Here is a 5,729-nt window from a genome sequence, read left to right on the forward strand (position 1 = left end):
ATACCAGATGCTGTGCGGGATGTAGATACAGAAGCCAACTCCGGAGACTTGTGAGAACCCACGGGGATCATGTTCTATTGTGGACAAAAGACAGAACCAAGCAAATAACAAGTGAAAGAAAAAGTCCAGCCCATGGTTAATGCTATAAAGGAAACAAGGATTTCAGTATATTGTTTGGATCTTTGGAAGTGAACTTTAGAAATAACTTTTCCTCTATCCTATGGACCGCTTGTATTGTTGTTAATTTCATTATGTTCAAAGATAATTTAAAAGAATTCTCACACAGTGGCCATTGTCCAGTGACCCTTCTCTGACTAGAATAAACCCCAAACTCATTTGCTCGGCTTACACGATCTTCATAATTCTGTTACTGAACTGGTTGACCAGACTTGAGCCGGAGTCCTAGCCTGAGCCAAGACCCCGTCTCAGCCAGGGAGGTTCTTTTTCCAATCAGATTCGAAATAATGAAACCAATGCTGAGACTGGAACAGCACAAGATTTATTCAATGGCTAAAGAATGGAAAAGCAGGAAACTAGCTTGCAAATAACTTCTCAACCCAATTTGAGTGAAGAGATCACATATACAGGAAGGCTGAGGTAAAATGGAGGGATTTGCGAGGGTGACAGGAATATTCATGAGTTATCCAAGAACAAGGGCATGGTTTGGACCCAGAATGGATGCAACTGTCCTTTTCAGCCCTTGTTTGGGCTTTTCTGGTTGTTGTCATGGTAACTGTCAACTGTCACGGTGCCGGTTGGTTATGTCATTCAGCTAATGTACTGTGAAAGTGTTAGTTGCTCAGTCCTGTCCAGCTCTTTGCGACCCCATGGATTGTAGCCTTCCAGGCTCTTCTGTCCTTGGAATTCTCCAGGCAAGAATATTGGAGTAGGTTGCCATTCCCTTTTCCAGGGGATCTTCCCGACCCAAGGATCGAACCCAGGTCGAACCCACATTGCAGGCAGATCCTTAAATCTGAGCCACCAGGAAAGCCCTGGTGTACCATACCAAGACTATAATGAGGCTCAAGGTTCACTGGATGTCAAATACTCTTCCAGCTTGGATCTCGGTGGTTCTCGAAGTTTTTGTTGTTTCCTCTTTGCTGCTTCCTCCTGACACGGAGATAACAGTTATCAGTATTTATCCGAGGGAGGGGCATAAGCAGGATTCTGGGGTGACACTTATCCACCAGTATCATCACTGACACTTCCCCTACAAGGTGAGCTTTGAGACAATTGCTACCTCTTCTATTTTCCCAAGCATTTGGGGAATTTTATTTAAAAACTGGCCAAAGCAATAACCAAAAAGGACCTACTGTACAGCACAGGGAACTCTGCTCAATGTTATGTGGCAGACTGGAGAGAAGAGGGGTTTGAGGGAGAATGGATCCATGCATACAAATGGCTTCATCGTTCACCTGAAATTATCACAACATTGTTAATCAGCTATACCCCAATACAAAATAAAGTTTAAAATTGTGGGGAAGAAAATGGCCAAGGCTTTTTCAACTGTGAGAATGCCTTATTTCTCATTGTCTTCCTAATCAAATTCTGTCTGCTCCCTCATAAGTCCCATATCTACTTCCAGACCCTTTTCAATCATTTCCCAAATCACTAAAATAGAGTTTCTTATCACTATCTGCTGAAATGACGTAGGATATTATCCCAGTTTAGCTGCAAATCTAATAAACTGCACTGAAAACCTTTCTGAGGCAGGACACAGGTGAGCTATTTATCTTTATATCCTCAACACTCAAGACAGTGAATAGTACAAAGTACATGATTGATGGATGGGTGGATGGATGAATGAATAAGTTTCTTTTCTTCTCCTTAGCAGGAAACCCCTGCCCAACAGGAGAAGATATGAGCCAACTGGAGTCTGTCAACTCCCCCTGAACACAGACAGCTCCAGAGTGACTTGCAGATTTGTTACTTAAGCTGGAACAGAATCCTTCCTGGTGCTTTTGGATTGAACTTGGTTGCAAAAGATTCTTTTCCTTCCTTATTACAGAGTTGCACAGATATGAGCTTCAGTCTACTCATGGTCATGGTCTCTATTTTGTGAAGAAGCTTATCTGGAGAAATAAAACTGGTACATAGAAACAAGAAACAAAATAAAGTATCCAGGGACTTTCCTGGTGGCCCAGCATCTAAGACTCCACATTCTCCGTGCAGAAGGCCTGGGTTCAATCCCTGGTCAGGAAACTAGATCCCACATGCCGCAACTAAATAAAGATCCTGCATGCTGCAATGAAGTTTGAAGATCCTGTGTGCTGTAATCAAGACCTGGCATGGCCAAATAAATAATTATTTTAAAAAAGAAAGTGTCTAATCAGAGTTTCTTCTCTGGTTCCTATCATCCCAAAGGCCCTAACCTCCTAAATATTAGTTTATAAGGTTCAAGATATCTTTTTTTCCACAATTTTTTTTCTACAAGTAAAATTCAGTTCTTAACCAGGAACAATTTCACCTGAGGGTAAAGGACTTTCCAGGGGACATTTAGCAAGATCTGGAGGCATGTTTTGCTCGTTACAACTCAGGCGAGGGGTTGCCATTGGCGTCTAGTGGGGAAGAGGCTAAAGATGCTGATAAACACTGCACAGGGACTTCCCTGGTGGTCCAGTGGCTAAGACTCTGTGCTCCCAATGCAGGGGACTCAGGTTCGATCCCTGGTCAGGGAACTAGATCCCAAATGCTGCAACTAAAGATCGTGTGTGCCACAACTAATACCCAGTGCAGCCAAAAAAAAAAAAAAAACCCACTGTACAATGGATAGGATAAACCCTTACAATAAAGGATTGTCAGACTGCAAATGGCAGGGCTGAGAAATCCTGAATTAAGATCTCAAGGCTTAGAGGGCTTCCCAAGTGGCACCAGTGGTAAACAACCTGCCTGTCAATGCAGGAGACGTAAGAGATGTGGGTTCAGTCCCTGGGTTGGGAAGATCCCCAGGAGGAGGGCATGGCAACCCCCTCCTGTATTATTGTCTGGAGAATCCCCATGGACAGAGAAGCCTGGTGGGTTATGGTCCATAGGGTTGCAAATAGAGGGACATGACTGAAGCAACTTAGCAGCAGCAGCAGCAGCAGCAGCGGCAGCAAGACTTATAACAAGGATTCTAGCTGGTGTATTTACCTAGGGCTTAGGAAGACCATGTCTGGAAGCTGCAGGCTACACTCCACCCTGAGGCAAAGCTTTCAGTTTACATCTGCAAGTCGATCCCTGAAACATGCATTCTACAAAGGTGGTGTGTCTATGTGAAGTCATTTGATTTCTGTTGGTACATGGCCTTCCCTGGGATGCAGGTGGAAAACGCTTTTCTTCCCTACTTAATTTTGCTCTCCTCAGGTAAGGCTACACCAGGATCTTTGAAGTTAAATCAAATAACAGCAGAGCTTATTAGCCTTGGTTTTTGGAAACAACTCCATTAATGTTCCCCGGCTTATGCAGCCTGGAGATGTGGGTCTATTGATTTGACTTGAGAAAACTCCTTCTTCCTGGAGAGTAGCCATCTACTTTTGTGCAATTTGCACCCTCTGGGTTGTCAGACAGGCCTGGGTCCCTGAAGCTTTATTGATTGGTGAGGCCACTGATTTTTTAATGAACCCATGTACAATGCAGGAGATGAGTAGCCTGTATTGATTCACCCTCAAGGGATGCCTTCTTTACAGAGAAATCCCCCCTCTAAATGGTTCCCATTTCATTTTGCTTTGTATTTTTTGTTTTGCTGTTCACTTTATCTTCAGCACACGGTGAAATGAGATGTTTAACATCCGTCTGGCTTCATGCAGAAGTGTTTGCTTCCAGACACTTCCCCAGAGAGTCAAAGCCTCTGACTGATCTTAGTATGCTCACTTTAACCCTTCAGCATCCTTTAAGAAAAGGAGGTTCAGTCATGATTCAGGGGGCTCTCCCACCAACACAGCAGCCAATTAAAACATCCATGAAGTTCATTAGGTGTTTCCTTAATGTTCATCATCATGGGTGGTGGGCTTGCCTAGTGGTCCAGTGCTAAAGAATCCACCTGCCAATGCACGGGACACAGGTTTGATCCCTGGTCCAGAAAGATCTTGCATGCCTCAGACCAACTAAGCCCGTGGGCCACCACTACTGAGCCTACGCACCAAAACTACTGAAGCCCTATATGCCTAGAGCCCTTGCTCCACAACGAGAGACACCACTGCAATGAGAAGCCCTCATGCAGCAACTAACACCCAGAATGGTCAAAAATAAATCAATAAATGAATTAAAAAGCTAAGAAGTTCATTATCATCATAGGTGACAAGGCACAGACACTGGAGTGGGACGAATGGGACTCAAACCCCACTTTACTTGTTTATTACATGAATGATCTTGGCACGGAAGCTTTCAGAGCTTCAGTCTTACTGTGCAATGGAGACTTTTGTTTATCATGTCCAGCTCTTTGTGACCCCATGGACTGCAGCACACCAGGCTTCCCTGTCCTTCACCCTCTCCTGGAGCTTGCTCAAACTCACATCCGTTGAGCTGGTGATGCTGTCTAACTATCTCATTCTCTGCTGCCCCCTTCTCCTTTTGCTTTCAATCTCTTTCCCAGCATCAGAGTCTTTTCCAATGAGTCGGCTCTTTGTATCAAGTGGCCAAAATATTGGAGCTTTGGCATCAGTCCTTCCAATGCATATTCAGGACTGATTTCCTTTAGGATTGACTGCTTTGATCTTCTTGCTGTTCAAGGAACTTTCAAGAGTCTTCTCCAACACCACAGTTTGAAAGCATCAATACTTCGGTGCTCAGCCTTCTTTACAGTCCAACTCTCACATCCATACATAACTACTGGAAAAACCATAGCTTTGACTATACAGACCTTTAAGTAATGCTTCTGCTTTTTAACACTTTCTAGGTTTGTCATAGCTTTTCTTCCAAGTGAAATGGAGATAAAATCACTTATATTCTAAACGATTGCTATATCCATCACTTTAAAGAACTGGGTGCCTGGGAATCATTCAGTAAATTCAGTTGTCCATTCTCACCTTTCTGGTTAAAAGATGATCTGAAAAAACTTGGAAACACTGGAAAATCTCTTATTGGCCCTAGAGCAAACCAAATGACACTTTCATTGCATAGAATGAGCATTTTGAAAAGATTAAGAAACCAAGGCAAGGACAAATTGTACAGTAAGTCCCCTCTACATTTGAATAAGTTATGCTATGAGAGCATGTTCATAAGTCCAATTTGTCCATAAGTCCAACAAAGTTAGACTAGGTACCCCACTAACACAGTTGGCTATATAGTACTGTACTATAATAGGTTTATAATACTTTTCATGTAAATAATACATAAAAAGCAAACCTAAAAAATAAAGAAAGCATTTCTAATCTTACAGTAGAGGGCCAGAGTGTGGTACTGTACAGTAGTACAGTACAATAGCTGGTGAACAGGGGCTGGCATTCTGTGAACAGGCAAGAAGAGTGACTGACTGGAGGAGGGAGAGGAGGTGAGAGATGGCAGAGCTGAAGGATTGTCAGCAATAGGAGATGGAGGGCAACTGCAATGTCACTTATGCCTGATGTTGATGGCGCAGGTTCTGGATCCTTGCTGGATTCCATTCTATCTACCCTCTTGGCTCAGATGGTAAAGAATCTGCCTGTAATGCAAGAGGCCTGGGTTCGATCCCTGGGCTGGGAAGATCCCCTGGAGGAGGGCATGGCAACTCACTACAGTATTTTTCTTGGAGAATCCTCATGGACAGAGGA

General features: G+C 43.5%; 1 non-coding gene across 1 annotated transcript; it reads left to right on the top strand.

Annotated features, from left to right (window-relative positions):
- The first annotated feature begins 2,605 nt into the window (after positions 1 to 2,605).
- On the top strand, positions 2,606 to 2,678 carry TRNAG-CCC (transfer RNA glycine (anticodon CCC)). The gene has a single exon. It is a non-coding gene; the product is annotated as a tRNA-Gly (tRNA).
- The last annotated feature ends 3,051 nt before the right edge of the window (positions 2,679 to 5,729 follow it).

The sequence above is a fragment of the Capricornis sumatraensis genome, chromosome 17 (genome assembly GCF_032405125.1).
Source record: "Capricornis sumatraensis isolate serow.1 chromosome 17, serow.2, whole genome shotgun sequence".
Classification (NCBI taxonomy): domain Eukaryota; kingdom Metazoa; phylum Chordata; class Mammalia; order Artiodactyla; family Bovidae; genus Capricornis; species Capricornis sumatraensis.